Source organism: Macaca fascicularis, chromosome 1, assembly GCF_037993035.2.
Source record: "Macaca fascicularis isolate 582-1 chromosome 1, T2T-MFA8v1.1".
NCBI lineage: Eukaryota > Metazoa > Chordata > Mammalia > Primates > Cercopithecidae > Macaca > Macaca fascicularis.
Window position 1 is genome coordinate 175,435,084 of NC_088375.1, and position 20,858 is coordinate 175,455,941.

Consider the following 20,858-nt stretch of genomic DNA (forward strand, 5'->3'; position numbering starts at 1 on the left):
AATAATCCGCCAGGGCCTCCATAGGTTGCTGATTAAAGTATAAACTATTTGGAAATAACTTTTGTGACATATCAAGAAACTTCAAACAGTATTCTTTAATCTCAGAATTTCACTAAAAATAAGATTAATAGCTAACACAACTCAGTGCGTAGTCAATACAGGCAATTATTTTAAGTGCTTTACAGGTAGTAGAACAGTTAAACTTCATTAACTCTGTGAGGTAGGTACTATTATTGTCCCAGTTTACTGATGAGGAAAAAAGCAAGGAAAGTAGAGTTGACATATCATGCCTACACTTGCACAGCTAGCATTTTGCAGTGCTAGAATTTAAGCCCATACAGTCTAACTTCAGAGTTGGCTCACTTAATACCATACTACACTGCCTTTCCATGTATGTAGGCAGATATGTGGGTTAAGATCTATACAGAAAGGTAGGCATTACCATAGTCTTTATCCTGGGAAATATTTGTATACTTCTAAAAGTATAATTTACTTACAGCAATGTGCACAAACCTTAAGTGTTTAGCTCAATAAATTTAAAGTGTTTAGCTCAATACATCTTTAAATATAAATATACCCATGTAACCACCACCCACATCAAGCTATAGGACCTTTCCAGTACTCCATATGCCTTCTTCTTGTCAATAGTCCATACCTAGAAGTAATCACTATCTAATTTTCATAAACATAGATTAATTTTGCCTTTTCAAGAACTTAATATAAAGAAAATCACATAGTAGGTCTTCTCTTGTGACTAATTCTTTCATCAAGCTTAATGTTTGTAAGCCTCATCCATTTTTGGTGTATAACAATAGCTTGTTCTTTTATATTATTGTGTTATATTATATTGTATCAATTGGTCATTCATCATATGAATCTATCATAGTTTGCTTACTCATCCTCCTGCTGGACACTCATGTTGTTTTTAGTATGAAGCCATTATGAATAAAGTTGCTAAATATTTTTGTACATGTCTTTAATGAATATGTCATTTTATTTTTCGTAAGTAAATACCAGATTTGGAATTGCTGTATCTGAAAAACAGTTTTCCAAAGTGCTGGAACCAATTTACAATGACATCACTAATTTATAAGAGGAGTTCCAGTTACTCCACATCTTTGACAGTACTTGATGTTGTCAGGCTTATTAATTTTAGCCATTCTGGTGGGTTTGTAATGGTTTTTAATTGTGGTTTTATCTTGAATTTCTCATGAAATTGAACACCTTTCCATCTGCTTGACTATTTGAATAGCCTCTTTTGTCCAGTATCTGTTAGATAATTTTGCCTTTGTAAAATTGGGTTGTGTTTTTGTTATTTAATTTTGGAAGGAGTTCTTTACACATTCTGAGTATGATGATCTGTTGGATATATGTATTGTAAATAATGCCAATCTGGGTCTCTGGGTTGCTTCTCTAGCCTCTGTTTGCACCTTTAACTCTGTGCCTTGCCTATTTGCTTTTTGACAAACAGAAATTTCCAACATTAATAAAATCAATTTTATAATTTTTTTCTTTTAGGGTAAATTCTTTTTGTGTCTTATTTAATACATTTTACCTATGTCAAAGCCAGGAAGATATTCTTCTCTGTTTTCAACTAGAAGCTTGATTGCTTTAGACATCACATTTTGGTTCTACTTCAAATTAATCTTTGTGCATGGCCTGAAGTAGAGATCAAGCTTCCTTTATTTTCCACACTGATATTCAATATAAATTCAATATAAATGTAAACTGAGTGTCAATGTAGAAAATAAGGAAAACTTGCATTATTTATTGAAAAGATGGTCTTTTTCATACTGAATTGCAAAGCTTTAAGTCAAATGACCCTATGGGTGGGGATCTATTTCTGGACTCTATAATCTATTTTATTGTTCTGTTTTTCTAACTTAATACCAATACTGCACTGTCTTAATTACTGTAGCTTTATAATAAGTCTTGAAATCTGTTAAGTATTCCAATTTTGTTCTTTTTTAAAAAGATTGCTTTGATGGACACATTTTTTATGTCCAATAATAAAGAAATGACTACATAAATTATAGTACCTCCATGGAAATGCAATAGTATGCATCCAAATTCATAAAATTTTGAATGATGCAGAAAAACACAAGAAATAATACTGAGTGAAGAAAAAAGAACATCAACTTGCAAAACCTGTATGACCTCCATTATGTGCATGAAAAATATATAAAAAGAAGATGAAAGTTAAATATGCCAGAATGTCAACTGTGGCTCTCTTTTCAAAGTAAAGTTATAAATATCCATTTCTGCCATTTTCTTATTGATCTTGGATCCATTCACCACTTGCCATGATCTTCTTTGTATTGCAAGGGGCGGAACCCTGCAAACTATTTTTCTCATGCATTCTTCCTCTCTGTCAATCCATGAAGATTGGCCAACAGAAGGCACTAGAAAAGAGATTGGGAATGGGAGGAAGGAAGAAGACAGAGTATTTTTCTACCTTTCTTTGCTTACTCAGGCAGCATGTCCAGACTGTGTCTTCTCAATGGTTTCATCTCCCTCTATGTGGCTTTGGTAGCTTCTTAGTGAGCATACCACTTCTTTCTTTCATCCTGTCACCCTTAAGGGTGACAGTGGATCTCTGGGTTGCTTCTGTATTTCATGTTTGTACCTTTAGCTCTCCTAAGGCATATGGTATTAGTTCCTTAAATTATATTTCCTCTGTTGAATTATTTGGAGTGATTCTATTTTTCTTAACTGGACTTTGACCTAGTAATTACTATTTTATAAATTGTATTTTCCTACATTTTAAAAAAGTTGTGCAATAATGTGTGAATAGCTATTATAATCTCTCTCATATATATGTATATAGATGACTATTATAATCTCTGTATATATTTTTCTTCCAGTTTTTACCATGCTAGAAGAGGGAATCAAGCATTTGGATGATTTAACTAACAAGTATTTAGTATCTTCCCTAGGCTAGACAACTCTATCAATGAATTGGCCACATATGATTGTGCTAGGTGCTGTAGATACAAAACATTGGACTGAGTTGCTATAAAAACTAATTTCTGATCTGGATTCTTTGTCTCTAATTTCTATGACCAAAAAAAAAAAAAAAGCAGAAATTGGACATTATGTCACAGAGGAAAGGAAGCATAAAATAAATACTTTTTATTTTTAGCAGAAAGGATAGACGACATTTGGTTTGTGCCCCAGAATCAGGTAGAATGGGAAGGCTCGCAATGTTGACTCCTGGGGAGGAATTTAGACATAAAAGTTCTTTCTGGAAAATAATCAGAGAGAGAGAGAAAAAATTAATTCAGGGTGTTTTTGTCATCGATTGAGCTATTATTTTAAGGTCTGGAGAGAGTACCCTTTCTTCCCACTGCATTTTAGTACCATTCCTGTCAACATAAACCCCACAAAGATCAGAGGCGGAGGAAAAAGTATGTCTGTTTTTATTTGTTTGTCTTTCAGAAGCCAAGGGGAGAATAAATAAAAACTGCAGATCAAGAGAATAAAAGGCTATGGAAAGTAAGCAGTGTCCAGGCTGATTGTGTCCTTGGGGATGCAGTCCAGTTGGGCCTTTGTACCCTCCATGTCACACATCTTTGGAATGACCTTAGGACTGAGTTTCTTGCTTTCAAAAGCAGTTGCTCTGGGAGACAGCATGGTGACCTCTGAAAAACTTGGGACTTGGATTCAGAGTGTCTGAGTCTTGGTCCAGGCTTTCACCCAAAAATGTGGGGTGGCCTGAGCATGTTATTTATGCTGTGAGTTTCAGTTTCCACATCTCCAAAGTTGGGGGCAATAATATTCACCTGACAGAGCTGGTCTGTGAATTAAATCTTCTGCCTTTTATGTTTCAATAGTTTCTTACTTTCTTGCAGAGAGAGCCCATGTCCCTTGGTCTGACATATGAGGCCTTCAACTGACCCCACTCTCTTCTCATTCCACTCTGCTCTGAGTGTCCCGTGATCAGCTATACCTAAGAACTTGCATTATTCTTCCAGTGTTTTCTCACAGCCCTCATTCCTTTACACAAATAACTCCCTCTTCATGTAACACCCCCTTCTGCATTATCTGGCTAACAAACTTCTCTTCCCTGAAAACTCAGCTCTTCTTTAGTAAGTCTTCCCTTGTTCCATAGGCCTAATTAATTGTGGCTTCTTTGCCAATCCATTTCATCTTTGTAAACCTCCAATTTAGCAAGTATAATTATTTATGCATCTATCTTTCCTAGAGAATACAGAGTTCCCGTATTATAAATCTTTGTTTCCCCAGTGAGTAATGTCCCCATAACAAGTGATGAGTAAATGCAGGTCGAGTAAATACATACAATGTCAGGACTTTGGAGGCAAAATATTTCTGATGAAATGTCAGAGAGAAGCAGAAAGGCCAAAAATGAGGTCTAGATTCTGATGCTGGCTCTCATCTCAACAAGTCATCCTTTCTGGACCTTGGTTTTCTCATCTTAAAGGAAAAGGATAGCACCAGATGTTCTTTAAGACTCCTGTCAACTCAAGTATCTTCTAATTGTTCTGCTTTTGTGAAACAGCAGAGATTCTACTTTTTTGGCTAAGGGATCCACATCTGAAGGCAGTTAGAAATAACCACAAAGTAGGGTACAAGACAGAAATAGACTCTAGTATAGTGGAAAGGATGTTAGATTAGACTAGAAAATCCAGGTTTAAGTTTTGTCTCTACTGCTTCCTTACAACTATATGATTTTGCTCAGATAAATTATTTCTTTTCTGGGAACTTTATTTTTCTCATTTGCAACATGGGAAGAATAAATCTGTAGCAAAGGGCTTGTCAGGATTAAATTGGTAGTACATACTATAATTCTGTCTACCCAAAACAAGAGAATTGCTATTTTGATTGCTATCACTCTCACCAATTTTGAGCTTTGAATGATCTACCTAGAAAACCAGAGGGACTTTTTGAGAGTTTCTTAAAAAGAGATCATTGATATTCAATTACTGGCCAGGAGTTCACACTCTAAATTTTGCAGTCAAAGTCTTTACAGTGTTCACTCTGCTAACTGCTTGATTCCACGGTTACAGTCCTCAATCACTCCAGCTTTGAAGTTAGGCATGAATTAGATCGTCTTCAGTTTCTACATTGGGATGAAAATTATTCAGTGGTGAATTGTCTCATAAACTGTGGTCAAATGTACCATCAAACAACACAATAGACAATGTAAGCAGTATAATAATTTCTCAGTGACGCTGGGATGGAGTGCGAGGGCTCCCAGGCCTCAGAGAAGTTGATACATATCTGCTCAAATAAAGCACTGTTTTCTTCTTGATCTCATCGAGAATAACCTCAGATGTCAATTGTGTATCTCTATGTCTGTGTATTTATATATACTAGCTTATGACTCATATAATCCAGGCAACAAAAAATATAAAGTATTTCACAATGTTTTTATGATGAGAGTTTAGAAGTATATGGCGTTCTCAGCTCCCTCTTAGAATCCATCTATTGACCCACAGCTGAACTTCCTGAATGACATGACAATACAGATGAGAGAAGCAGCCGCCCAATTGTCTACATGTACCCTTAGTACCACTCATCCCTCCTGTCCCTATAAAAAATACTGAGAAGCAGCAAGCTCATGGTCTGAAAGTCTCAGGCATCACTCTAAAATTCTTGCTGAGACCATAGAATTGTAAGGCAGCCGGTAGGGTTCTGGAGTGAACCCCAGGCCCAGAGAGAAGCTGGACTCTGAGGAAAGTGGCCACTCAACTGCCTCCCCCATCTCCTGTCCAACATATTCTTCCAGAGAAGTGGGAGAGGGCACAGGGAAAAGAAAAAGGTGTGAGAGTCATTTCACAGTTTGTCAAGATAAGAATTCGTGCACGTAGACCAGGCATGGTGGCCTATAATCCCAGGACTTTGGGAGGCAAAGGCTGGCAGATCACTTGAGGTCAGGAGTTCAAGACTACCCTGGCCAACATGGTGAAACCCCATCTCTACTAAAAATACAAAAAATTAGCCAGGCGTGGTGGCGAGTGCCTGTAATCCCAGCTACTCAAGAGGCTGAGGAAGGAGAATCGCTTGAACCTGGGAGGCGGAGGTTGCAGTGAGCCAAGATCACACTACTGCGCTCCAGCCTAGGTGACAGAGCAAGACTCCATCTTGAAAAAAAAAAAAAAAACAATTTGTGCACCTACTCTTTTTAGCATAATAGCATTGGCTTTATCGTCTACTCATTTCAATGGGTACTTGGCAAATACTGCTTTCTGTTAGTGATTGTATTTTTCTATACAAAATATGAGTAGTGTAGTATGATGGTGAAGAGCTCAGACTCTGAGATGAGAGAATTTGGGGCCAAATGCTGGCTCTGCCATTTATCAACTACGTGACTTTGGGCAAGTTATAAACGCTTATTGGTCTCAGTTTTTTATGTCTGTAAAGGGAGATAATCTTTTCTCCTACCTTGTAATTGTTATAAATAAAGTTTTCAGTGCCACAAAAGAAATAGCACTCGAATATTCAATTTTCCTTTGTTCTTCTCAGCAAGGCAATTTACTTCTGTAGAAGGGTGCACCTTCACAGATGGAGCAATGGTGAGTGCACACCTGGACAAGGGAGGGGAAGCGGTTCTTATTCCTGACGCACGTGGCTAATATAAGGATGCTAAGATGACTAATGAGATATTACCTATAAGGCACTGAGAATAGGACTCAGCACCTGGGAAAACTGGCTACCATAAGCAGAAAACTGAAACTGGACCCCTTCCTTACACTTTATATAAAAATTAACTCAAGATGGATTAAAGACTTAAATGTAAAACCTAAAACCGTAAAAACCCTAGAAGAAAATCTAGGCAATACCATTCAGGACATAGGCATGGACAAAGATTTTATGATGAAATCACCAAAAGCAATAGCAACAAAAGCTAAAGTTGACAAATGGGTTCTAATTAAACTAAAGAACTTCTGCACAGCAAAATAAACTATCATCAGAGTGAACAGGAAACCTACAGAATGGGAGAAAATTTTTGCAACCTACCTATCTGACAAAGGTCTAATATCCAGAATTTACAAGGAACTTAAACAAATTTACAAGAAAAAAACAAACAACCCAATCAAAAAGTGGACAAAGGACATGAAGAGATACTTCTCAAAAGAAGACATTTATGTGGCCAACAAACATACGAAGAAAAGCTCAACATCACTGATCATTAAAGAAATGCAAATCAAAACCACAATGAAATACCATCTCATGCCAGTTAGAATGGTGATTATTAAAAAGTTAAGAAATAACAGATGCTGGCAAGGCTGTGAAGAAACACTTTTTTTCTGTTTTTTCCTTATATTTACCTAATATTGACTAAAAATTTAGAGAACAAATACTGACAGATCAGCAAATCTGTAGTCATAATGGGAAATTTAAAATCATATCTCTCAGAGATGAGACACACAATATTAGGTAAATATAGGAACACTTTTACACTGTTGGTGGAAATATAAATTAGTTCAACCATTGTGGAAGACAGTGTAGTGATTCCTCAGGGATCTGGAACCAGAATTACCATTTGATCCAGCAATCCCATTATTAAGTATATATGTAAAGGAATATAAATCATTCTACTATAAAGACACATGCACACGTATGTTTATTGCAGCACTATTTATAATAGCAAAGACATGGAACCAACCCAAAAGCCCATCAATGATAGACTGGATAAAGAAAACGTGGTACATATACATCATCAAATACTATGCAGCCATAAAAATGAATGAGATCATGTTTCTTTGCAGGAACATGGATGAAGCTGGGAGCCATCATCCTTAGCAAACTATCACAGGAACAGAAAACCAAACACCACATGTCCTCACTCATAAGTGGGAGCTGGACAATGAGAACACATGGGCACAGGGAGGGGAACAACACACACCGGGGCCTGTCATGGGGGGCAAGAGGTGGGAGAGCATCAGGACAAATAGCTAATACATGCAGGGCTTAATACCTAGATGACGGGTTGGTAGGTGCAGCAAACCACCATGGCATATGTTTACCTATGTAACAAACCTGCATGTTCTGCACATGTATCCCAAACTTTAGGTGAAAAAAAAAAGAAAAAGAAAAGAAAAAATACTTCTCAGTACCTAGATTTTTTCAGTGCATGTCAGCTGCTTATTATTCTACCTTGTGAGCTGCTTAAGGGCAAAGACTATGAATTCATTCATTCAACAAGCAATTACCAAGCATGTCCTGTGTGCCAGGCACTGGATTTATAGAGACGGTTAGCACACTAGTACCAGATAACAGAGTCTAGTGGAGATCAATAGGTACATTTCTACAAATATGGGCATGAGTCCTATGTGAGGTATATAGAAGATAATAAGGGACCTCAGTGTTATAATGATTAATTTTGCCCAAGAGAGCCAAGAAGAATTCAACCTTGAAGTTGGAAAGGAATATACCAGATTCAAAAGGCATAGAGAGCTTTCTAGGGGAAGTGCATGTTAGATACCAATATCTATATATAGGAATATAGGAATATAGGAATATATATACCTATATATATTCAAGATTGAACATATGTATACATATGGAAGATTGTTAAATCATCTCTGAGAGATATGATTTTAAATTTCCCATTATGACTACAGATTTGCTGATCTGTCAGTATTTGTTCTCTAAATTTTTAGTCAATATTAGGTAAATATAAGTTTATGATTGTTATATCTTCCTGGAGGAGGTTCTTTTCATTATTACCTAGTATTTTTTATTTCTACTAATGTTCTTTTCTTAATTTGTTTTTGGTCAAATACTAATATTGTTACCAGCTTTATTTGATTCATATGTTACATCTTGTTTCATACAATTTAGTTTCAATCTTTGGGTCACTTTGTTTTGAATATGTCCCTTTCATGAAGTGTATAGCCAAATGACCTAAAAATCTAATGTGATCATCTCTAGCTTTTAATAAAAGAATTTAATTCATTTACCGTTATTTTGATTACTACTTTTTTGGGTATATTTTTACCGTTTTATTTTGTGTTTCTTTTTTCTTCTTACTAATGAATATCATTTGATGGTTCTTAAAACAAGTCTTTATAGGTAACAAATACACTTCTTATTTTGTGAACATGAATATGGTTTTATTTTTCCTACCGCTTTTTATGGGTCTGAACTGTATTTCTCCCTGACCCCCAAATTTATATGTTGAAGCTCTAATGCCCAGTACCTTACAATGTGACTGTTTAGAGATAGAGCCTGTAAAGGGAGTGATTAAGTTAAAATGAGGCTGTTTGTGTAGGCCCAAATCCAATATGACCAGTGCCCTTTTAAGAAAAGGGAAATTGGACACATAAAGAGACACCGGGGATGTCCATACATAGGGAAAAGACTATATGAGGGCACAGTGAGAAGACAACCATTTGCAGGCCAAGAAGAGAGGCCTTGGGAGAAACCCAAACTGCCAACACCTTGATCCTGGACTTCTAACCTGAAAGACTGTAAGAAAATAAATTTCTGTTGTTTAAGCCAGCTGGTCTGTGATATTTTGTTATAGCAGCCCTAGCAAACTCATACACTCTTGAATGACAGTAATGTAGGGTGTAGAAGTCTAAGTCAAATATTTTCCTCTCAAACACTTTGAAGATGTCTGTTTTCTTCTGGCAGAGATTGCTGCTCATGAATTACTTGCTGTCAGATTCACTGTCATTCTGTGGTAGGTAATTTGTCCATTTTCTATAGTAGGTTTGAAGATATTCTTTGTATCCATGATGTTGTGCACTTTTTATGTCAGTATAGTTTTATTTTTATTTATCTTTTGGCCCTCTTGTGTTTTCAGTCTCAGTCCAGTGGTCTATTTTCTATGCTGAAAAATTTTCATTCATTGTCTTTTCAAATACTGCTTTTCCACCCTTCTCTAGAAGTGAGCCGATCATAGTTAGCTTGGCTCAAGTCCTAGTTGCACAGCTGTTCTGCTCCCTGCTGGAGCTTTATAGAAACTCCAACCCTGGGCAACAGGTGGTGTAACATTAAGCCTCCTTTTGTGGATAGGAGAGTCCTCCCCTAGATGCTCAGTTTTAGTGCATGCCAGTCAGTCTGGTTCCCTGCCACATTTGGTTCTCAATGCCCCAGAAATTCAACTGCCAGCTGTCTTGGATAGTTAGGTGAAGAGCCTTGTGGAACACACCTTTGGCTCCCTGATTACTGCTATGTGTTTTCTTTTATTTATAGATCACAGAGATGCTTATCTTTCTTTCTTTTAACTGTGATTTTCAGAAACTTTTTATTTTAAAATAATGTTGGACTTACAAAAGAGTTTCAGAGATAGTATAGAAAGTTCCCATATACGTTTCACACAACTTATCCTAATGTTAACATCTTATATAACACAGTTAGGTTTTTAATTTTTTGCTTTTTTGTACTGAATATTTGACACTCAAAGGCAATGGAAGCATGAATGCACTGAGCCACCTTGACCAAAAGCTCTAAACCAGAAATGTTCCCATTGATTAGCCGTTTAATCATCCATCCATTCATTCAACAAGAATGTCTTCAGCTTATGATGTTAGCACTGTCCTAGGCACAAGGAACATGGCAGTAAACAGACCAGGCAAACATTTCTGTCCCTGTGTTGTCAAAATGCTAGTGTTAGAGATAGACATAAAGAATATAAAAATGGTAAAATCTATAGTGTATTAAATAGAGGTAGATACTTAGGAGAAAAGGAAAACATGGGGGAGAGGATAAGAAGTGTTAGGGGATAGTGGGGGATTGTTTGCAGTATTCAGTCTGAGCCTGGGAAGGCCTCTTTGAGAAGGACAATTGAATGAATACCTAGAGAGGTGTGGGCATGAGCTGTACAAATATCAGGGGAAAACAGTCCTCTAAGTAACCATGAGAACTAGGCATTATAACCACAAGGAAACAGGTTTAGAGGAATTAAGAAACTTGTTTCTGCATACAGCCAATAAATGGAAGAACTGTGATTTGAATCCAGGTCTTCCTGACCCCAGAGCTTGTGCTGTTATCTGGGTAGCTAAGCCTAGATTTACAAAAAGTCATGTATATCCCTTCAAAGGGTGCATTCTGGTCCTTTTACTCACGTAACAGTACAAATCCATGGTGTTCTCATAAACCTTTCAAGAAAACCCTAGAAATCTATTTACAGAGTACTTGAGGTTTTTCAACAAGTTGTTTTTGTTGAACTAGCTGAGCATCATAAAATATGACTTTGACCTTTCCAGCCAGTGGTCCAGGAGCTGGAGTGGTCATGGCCAGTCTGGAAGGTGGCCAGTGTCTCTGTGTAGGGGAGCTCATTTGTCAGCTCCCACACCAATAGGAAAGCTAATAATTCTTCTCTAGAGTGTTTGTTCTTATTTTGCTACCTTTGAGCACTCATATCATCCACTTTTCTTCAAAATATATCATGGAAAAGAGCCTTTATGAGTAAGCCCTACTGATTCTTACAAAACAGAGAGACAACCAGTTTATGTTAGAATGGGTTTGGACTACAGGGGATTTTAAAGGACAGCACATATGATTTGTTCTTTAGAAGCCATGTAACAATATTAACCTGTGCCCAAGAGGAGGTCTCATGGGGTCGTTTTAGTGTTTGTAAGACTCTCCTGAAGTGTTTAAACATAGATTCCTGAGCCCGACCTTCAGGAATGGGATTCAAGTCATCAAGGATGATAAAGCATCTGCCTATTCAGCACTTATCCCTCCCACAAGTGACCTTCTTTTTGGTTCAGAAGGTCAAATGCAGATTCCTCCTGAAGAAATTAATGGCCTCTCCAGGATAGACCCCAGCCTACCTCACCAAAGATTTATTAATTTTGTCACTGTCATCTCTCCTCCATGCTCCTTGTTCCTTACTCCTTCCCTTCATCATCCCATGTACATACGTCCTGACCATGGCACACTAGTTCCTATTTCCTTGAACTTTTCCACTCATATAGTTTTGTTCCAGTGAGTTGAGTTCCTTGCCTGAAAAGCTTTTTCTCTCATCCTTGCATGTCAAGTTCCCACTCCTTGTTCAAGACTCCATTCACCCTATAAGCCTTCCTAATCTTTCAGCTAAAATTAATTCTTCCCTTTTTGTGTTTCCATAGTTTGGGGAAAAAAAGGAGGAGGAGGAGAGAAAAGAGGAGGACGAAGAGGAGAGAAGGAGGATAGGGAGAAAGAAGAAGAAAATGAAGAGAAAAAGGAGGTGGGGAGGGGAGGAAAGATGAGGAGAAAGAGGAAAGAGAAGAAAGTGAAAAAGAGATACTGCTATGGTGGATCTTAACATGGCTTGCCCTCAATTGGTCCAAATGGGTGACTTTTATCCTTCTATCCTTCAGAGGCATAGCTTTTTTTTTTTTTTAGAAGAATATATTCACTAAATCTTTGTTAACTCAAGAGGAGAATTGTTAGCAATTAGCACGTTAATAGTGTGAAATAAGTGGAGTTCTAACTAAGTGCTAAAAATTATTGGTCTCCTATGCAGATGAAATGGCCCTGCTATATCCTTGCCTATATACTTGTATGCTTGGCTCAGAAATTCCTCTTTTGATTCTTTTTCACATTTCAACTTTTACCCTAAGCTTTAGCTCGGATCTAATTGGAATTCTTGAAAGTCACTTGGAGTTGGGCTCTGCATTCTTGCTGAGGCTGTGTAGTACACCAGGGTGAAGAGTAATAAGCATAGAGCCTGGGCATAGTGGCTCACACCTGTAATCCTAGCACTTTGGGAGGTCGAGGTGGGAAGATCACTTGAGGCCAGGAATACAAGGCCAGCCTGGGCAACATAGAGAGACCCTGTCTCTTCAAAAGTTAATAAAAATTAGCTGAGCATGGTGGTGCACACCTGTAGTCCTAGATACTCAGGAGGCTGAGGCCAGAAGATAGCTTGAGCCCAGGAGTTCAAGGCTGCAGTGAGCTATTATTGGCACTGCACTCCCGAGTAAAAACATGTCTCTTTAAAATAATAATAATAATAAACATAGACTCTAGAGCCAATAATTCTACCCATTGCCAAATTGCAAAACATGTCTTTTAGCAAAACCAGTCTACCTTAGAAAATAAGTGTGTTTCCTCTCCATTTCTTAAAACGTGGATAACACTTCCCTCGGAGGCTTTTATAAGAATTAAATGAGAAGATATATGAAGGACATTAACACAAAGACTAATTCAGAGTTAGTGCAAAATAAAAGGTATAATTATGATTCTGATTCCTAATGATGATTCCTTCTCCAAAGGCACTGTCAGAAAAGAGCTGTTCTCAGTGGGCCCATTTTCAGCCCCTGTACTTATACCACGTGAGCAAAAGCAGCTCTGCAGTTGCTCACGCCTCTTTATGGTATTTAACCTTCTCTGATTGACTTGATTCAAAGTGATTACCTCCTTCTGCTCCTGGTTCCTTTCTTTCCCAATTCAGTGAGGGCATTCTGGCTTTGGTGCTGCCTCTTCCCAACTCTGTAGAGAGCAGCTCCTGGAAGAATGAAGCTGGATGTGAGTCCTCCAAGAAAGCACAACAATGGCATTCTACACATTAATTTTAACTTTGCATTTGGAAATAATTTCAGACTTACAAAGACTTTCCTGTCTACCTTTTTATCCAAATTCGCCAAATGTTAATTTCTTTTTCACATACCCATTGTATAATAATTAAATTTAGGAAAAGAACATTGATGCAATATTAGTATCTAATCTATGGCCCTAATTCAAATTTCTTCAGTTGTTCCACAAATATCCTTTTCTTCTGGTTCAGCGTCCAATTCAGTATCACACAATATATTTCATTGTGATGTCTCCTTGATCACCTTTAATCTGGTACATTTCCTGATTTGACTTGATATATAATGTATGACTTAATACTTTTGAGGAGAACTGACCATTTTGTAGATTGTTCGTCAGTTAGTCTGATGTTTCCTCATAATTAAATTCCGGTTTTGCATTTTTAGCAAGAATATGATGAAATGATGTTGTGTCCTTCTAAATGCATTATATCAGAAGGCACATAGTGTCCATTCGTCCCATTACTGGTGATGTTAACTATGATCCCTTCCTCAAGGTGCTGTCAAAGTGGAGATATTGTGGACCTATGTGAAGATTCTGTTTCTCATCATTTTTTTTTTGTTGTTCACTAATTTTAGTATCTATTGAAGATGCTTGCCTGAAACAATAATTACTTTCTGGTTGCCAAATGGTGATTTCTATTTTCCTCATTTCCTTCCTAAACGCTTCTTAGTTAGAATTCTACTTTAACAAAGAGATTTTCCTTCTCATTTTTCATTCATTCATATGTTTATTCATTTATATCAGTATGAACTCATAGATACTTACTTTAGTGTCTGATTATAATTTTTATATTCACGATTTTGTGGCTAACATTACCCTAGATGTGGCCATTGAAAATCCTTTCAAGCTGGCCACTGAATCCTTTTGAAATGTTCTTACATTATTAGCTTGTTTTTCCTTCTGAAAATTACGTGGAAGCTGTGGCAGATCAGGAAAATAAAGCCTTTCTGACCCATCCCAGTGAATTTAAGCAACTCTGTTGGTCGCCCTGCCCTTTCAATGACTATAATTTAGCTGTGCCAACATGCTATTTTATGTAACCTATACATAGGTGTTATCCAAATGGTGCTTGTGTGTATATTTGTTTCTTCAATAATTGCTATGTGATCTATCATTATTTCCTCTCTATTGGTAGTTTCCTTGAAAAATTTTCAAACCCAACAACACAATTCCCCATGGCCTCTTGAGCTCTAAAACACGCTTTTTCTGCATTGTTCTGGCACTGGATTCTATTTAATTAACATTTGATTTTGCATTGCAAGACCCTGATATACATTAAAAGGTCACCACCCAGTCATTTATCTTTTAAAGTAACTAGACTGGTTATTTTTTTAAAGTTCCATCAGGTTAAAATGGTTAGCAATTTTTCTCCTTGCAGTGTCCCTTCAGCCTGGACCAGACGGATAATAGATCAGTGTAGGTTCAGATGCATTACAACATTAGTCATCAATTAGGTTTAAACCAGCACTGTAATATATCATTTATCTTGCCTGCCACGGCTCTTTTGAACATTTAATTTTTTAAGGCCTCTTAGGGTTTTTTTTTCTTTCTTTCTAACTGGCCTCCTGCCTCTCTCCTTTGTCTCCGACACAGCCATGTCCTTAAGGAACAATAAAAATTAGATTTGTTTGACCTACTCTCAGGGTTCGTTTCAGCGAGATGGATTTTAATAGCTTTGACTGGTTGGGCAGACAGCTTTTATGTAATATTCCAGACATTTACGCACTGTCTTTTGCTGAGCCCTGAGCAGGTGTGTACGTGAGAGGATGTGTCTGTGTGCCACTAAAGAGCTCCTTACTATTCCTTTCACATCAAATAATCCTCTGGGAAACTGCTTACTCCTAGATATGATGGGCATCTCATTAAGTGCTCAAGTCATTGGCATGTCTTTCTCCTCCTAATAACTTTGTTTTAATCTCCTACATTCAGCACTTATTGCACTGTTAATGTGAAAGGGATGCCCTTTGCTCAATGAGGTCTTTCTGAGTTGACTTGGGTTGTGATGGGTTCTTCCTGTTTTTTTTTTTCAGGTGGCTGACAACACCTTCTACATGAATATTCTGATTCAGCATTTCTCATTGCAAGGTGGATTGAGGTCATAGGGAGAGCAAGGGCTTCTTAGCCACTTTCCCCATGGCTTGAATGGTAATTCTGTCTTTATCAAATGAGCTGCGGTCTGACTTCAAGCTGGTGACCTCCCCTTCCTGTGTCTCAGTGTCCACCATACTAGAATAATGATAATACTTCTCTTGCAATGTAGTCACCAGTTTTCTGCAAAAGTATGGAAGTCTCTGGAGTGCCTGACACAATAGCAGGGATTTTTTTTTTTAAGCAACTCTAAATTCAGGTTTGTTGTTGTTGTTGTTGTTGTTGTTGCTGTTGCTTTGCAAGGAGTGTATAATAATATTCATTCCACAAAAATTTACTGAATATCTACTTGGTTCCTGGTACTCTTGTAGACAGGAATAGCATCAAAACAAAGATTTTGGCCCTCATGAAGGTTAAATTCTTGAGGGATAAATCAATAGTAGATAAAGTAGGTAAGTAAAATATTGGTATGTTAGATAGTGCTAGGCACTAGGGAGAAAAAGATAGAGTAGGTTGTTGAAATGGTTAAATAAGATAATATATACAATATTCCTAGATGGTGTCTGGCAATGATCAGTAGTCAATTAATAACACTTATTTTTATCAATCATTCATTCATTATTTCACATTTATTCAACATCTGTTGAAATTATGCTTTGGGCTAGGCACAGATGCTGTGATTCTTGTGTCTTTTGAAACTTTGAAGAATACAGTTCTGCTCCCCTCTCCTCCCCTTCCTCCTCTTCCCTTCCCTTCCTCTTCCTTTCTTTCCTTTCTTTCTTTCTTTCTTTCTTTCTTTCTTTCTTTCTTTCTTTCTTTCTTTCTTTCTTTCTTTCTTTCTTTCTTTCTCTTTTTTCTTTCTTTTTCTCTCTTTTCTTTCTTTTTCTCTCCTTTCTTTCTTCTTTCTTTCTCTTTCTCTTTTTCTTTTTCTCTCTTTTCTTTCTTTTTCTCTTCTTTCTTTCTCTTTCTTTCTTTCTCTTTTTTCTTTCTTTTTCTCTCTTTTCTTTTTCTCTCCTTTCTTTCTTCTTTCTCTTTCTCTTTTTTCTTTTTCTCTCTTTTCTTTCTTTTTCTCTTCTTTCTTTCTCTTTCTCTCTCTCTTTCTTTCCTTCCTTCCTTCCTTCCTTCCTCTCTTCTTTCCTTCTTTCTCTCATTGTATTCCCACTTTCTACCAGCACTTTGCTAAGTTGCTAGGATAAAGAGATGAACAGAGTGGTAGGTTCCTGTCTGCAAGTTATTCATAGTCGATGGAATCTCAGCTATGACAGAAGCCAAAGAATCATGGAGACAAGAGGATAATTCAATACGGAATAGAAGGAGATTGAATTTAAGAAAAGCAGGGTGGGAGAAAGGACATCAGTTTGAGAGATCTAGCTTCTGCAGGCTACTGGCAAGACACACTTGCAATTTCCTGATGCTGATGGTAATGTCTGTCAATGACTCAGGCTGCTATATGACCTCCTCTCATTCCTCAGCTATTTCTTTGAAGCCGCTTCAAGATCCAATAACTGGGTAAAAGCAGGCCTTGCATGTAGGGAGACTCAAACCAAGTGGCTTTACTGTTAGAGAGGTCTTCAGGCTTCTGTTGGAAGAACAGCTGTAAGCTACTGGCTGACTTGAAATTTCTTGTGTTGGGAAAAAGATTCAATGGGGAAAATGAGTAAAATTAGCTGAGATGTTTCCATATTTTAACATATTGAGATGACCAAATTTTGATTTTGACCCTACCAAGAATTTGTTGTTTGATTGTGTGCTCTGAAAAAGGTAGTGGTTGAATTAAATAAACTTCTGGCTCTGAAAATAATTCTACAGAATTAGTTAATCACTCTATACTCATTCATATAGTTGCTAACCTAACCATCCATTTACTTATTCTTTTATTCTTATTTATGTATTTTTATTCATCTGTGTTTTTGAGCATCTTCTTTCTGCGAGGCATTGTGCTGTATGCTGCGTTACAATACAGTGTGGTTCTAGTAACCAAAAACTGAGCACTCTGAACTGTAGTTTTTGGAGATTATTTAAATTCTCTTTGATTTTACTAGAAGACATTTAAAAATAACAACAACATCAATCCTTCCTTAGCTTTACTATACAGCATAGTAGCCCTGTGAATGAGACAGGACAAGTACAATTCCCTTTTGTTCCCATTCCACAGAAAAGGAAATCAAGGCACTGAGAAATCTAGTGGGAATAGCGTGTACTGGCCTGGGTGCTAGTAATACAAGGTGAACAAGGACAGTGACCAACCATTTCAGTTTGCCAAAGACTGTCCCAGTTTTAAAACTGAAAGCACAACATGCTAGAAGATAAACCAGGGCAGTCGGTCACTCAAGAATCCCTGTAAAATTGTTCCCACATTACAGAACACTAAGTGTCATGACAGGTACATGAATAAAATCAGAAGACATTTGTTTCATGAAGAAACTGGTGATGAGATAAAAACATTGTATTATGATGTTACAATGGCCAATTTAGACCCCTTCCCTTTACTCTCTGAGTGCTAAATGGCAAGTTCAAGGAGCACAGGCTATTCTTGGAAGGATATATTACTTTGGACATTTCTGGACTATAGTTTTACTTTAGGTAAGGTAGTGGGGGAAAGGGGAGACAAAATTATCTGAATGCTATGAATAAATCACTTTGCATCCCATACAACTCTACACTTCTTGGAGCAGATGGCTCCCTGCCTCTGGTTGCTTTTTAAAACATAGCATTATATTACATCTGCTCTTTTTTAAAAAAACCAACAACACAGAACTAATAACCAGACCAATTCATCAAATGAAGAGGGTAGTGGACTGGGGGTCAGAAAAAGCTCAGGGTTTTTAAAAAATTTGAAACCTTAGGAAAGTTCATTTCTCTCCTGGGGTCTCAGCATTTCCACCTGGAAAGAGGCACAGCCATGCCTGCCTCAACACTTTCCCCAACCCCTTGCAAAATGGCCTGAACTCTAGGAAGGAAGACCCAAATGACCATCACTTCATGTGGAGAGTATTCTGTTTTGATTAACAAATAATCCTGGCTGTAGTATTAAATCATGTATGACCTTAGATTACTTAGCCTTTCTGGATTTCACTTTACTCATCTACAAATTGGGAGCCTGTAAACCAACAAAGTATTGTTATAAGGATTAGTGATAACATAAGCAAAGCTCACTGCACAGTACAAGACCCTGGGTAAGATAAATAAAATGTCTGGAGACCTTAGTTTTGGCTCCAAGATTGTCTCTGACTTCATAAGACAATTATTCCATGAAAATTATATTCGCATTGATGAATCAAACACTTTCTGGAGCAAATATGATTGATTCAGTTTGTATTTTTGATTGAATTCCTGTACAGCACAGTTCGCCATTTCTGATCTTTCCCATTTTAATTTTACTATAATAAAATATTTCTTTATAAATTATGAAGGAAATATTCTATGAATCAATCAGTATTTTTTACATGACGAACTGAGTATAGCTTCTGTCACTTCAGGTTTTCTTTTGTGAACATTAATTCCATAAAATTCAGTTTCAAAATCTATTCTTGTTTAGGAAGAGTTGATATTTTTGTTAATTTGTAGTCAGTAACATATTCTACTATATGTGGTTTTCATCCATTATATTTTGCATCAAATATTTCTACCCATAGTGTTCATTAAGGATCCAAAAGTCATTAAACATAAGACTGAGAAGTAGCATGTGTGCTTTTTTAAAGCGAAGGATAGAGAGCATTACTACAGCAAGGAAGAAGTATGACATGAGTCAGAGTCAAAGTGGTGGGATCAAAACATCCTTCTTCATTCCCAATCTCTCCCTTACTCTCCTTCACCCTGGACTGGGCTTTTGACATTGGCATTCTCCTGATCCCCAACTGAGCTGGCTGTACTCTTTGCACAGCATTATTGAAGAGAATAGAGACATTAAAGGGCTTTGCATCCTTGTTGCTTTCTCTGTTGTCCTTCATGCTCAGAGACAGCCTCTTTTTGCTTTTTACTAGCTCATTCCAGCAGAGCTTGCACCTGAGTTTGCAAGAACCTTGTTTTAGCAAAAAAAAAAAACCCTTATTTTGAACACAAATTTGTGGTGAGGAGTAAAAGACACAGTGTTGACAAAGAATCTCGCATAATGTCTGACATGGTGGCCCTTAATCTACAGGAATTTGTTCTTCTATCCTTGCCCCTGGGCTTGTTCTTTTCTCAGGGAGACAAGGAGGCCCAATGGAAGAGGCATGGGCTTCAGAATCAGACTGATCTGGGTTAAAATCTGAATTTTCCCATTTTTTAGCTGTTACTGGATGAGTTATTTCATTTATCTGAGCTTCAGTTTTATTAGTAATAAAATGGGAGAAAAATATTTTTTATATATGAGCATTGTTGCAAAAGATAAATGGCAATACGTGTAAAACATCCACTCAGGAACTGGGAATACATAGTCCCTGCTCACATACGGTGTAGGGAGGGACTCAGACATCAGCAAATAATAATCAAATTAATAAATTATAATAATCATGATGGCGACAATGAAAGGGGTGCTCTAAGGGCAAATAAGAAAATCTAATGTCATTGGGGCTTGGGAGTGTCATTCAAACCATGGTACACATGATGGTTATGCCACATTTTCATATATGTGTATGTATTAGTCTGTTTTCAAGCTGCTGATAAAGACATATCCAAGGCTGGATAATTTATAAAGAAAAAGAGGTTTAATGGACTCATAGCTCCACATGGCTGTGGAGACTTCACAACTATGGCAGAAGGCAAAAGGCATGTCTTATATGGCGGCAGGCAAGAGAGAAAATGAGAGTCAAGCAAAAGGGGTTTCCCCGTATAAAACCATCAGATCTCATGAGACTTATTCTCTACCACGAGAACAGTATGGGAGATACTGCCCCCGTGATTCAATTGTCTTCCACTGGGTCCCTCCCACAACACATGGGAGTTATGGGAGCTACAATTCAAGATGAGATTTGGGTGGGAACACAGCCAAACCATATCAGTGTGTGTATGTGTTCTTGTGTATGTGTGTGTGAACAGTGATACAAGTACAGTTTCTGTAATTAGGCAGATGTGACCTGAATTTTTATTTTTACCACATATAAGTGAATTTTGGCAAAGTATTTAATTTTCTAAATCTCAGTTTCTCATCTGCAAAAGGGGGGACACACACATCTACCACATGGAACTATCCTAAGGATTTTCCTCCCCTTCCTCCTCGTCTCTAACTTCTACTGAGTGCTTTCTGCATACCAGGCACCATATATTCAGTGCTTTACATCTATGTAATCCAC

The 20,858-nt window shown here is 37.3% G+C and overlaps 1 long non-coding RNA gene across 2 annotated transcripts in view; it reads left to right on the forward strand.

Moving 5' to 3' along the window:
* The window catches only part of LOC123568599 (uncharacterized), a 56,767-nt gene extending 39,384 nt beyond the window's left edge, over window positions 1-17,383 (forward strand). For both annotated transcript variants that reach the window (XR_006691980.3, XR_012419594.1), the window contains exon 3: window positions 15,528-17,383. This is a non-coding gene — a long non-coding RNA (uncharacterized lncRNA). The remainder of the gene's footprint in view (window positions 1-15,527) is intronic.
* Window positions 17,384-20,858: the final 3,475 nt, after the last annotated feature.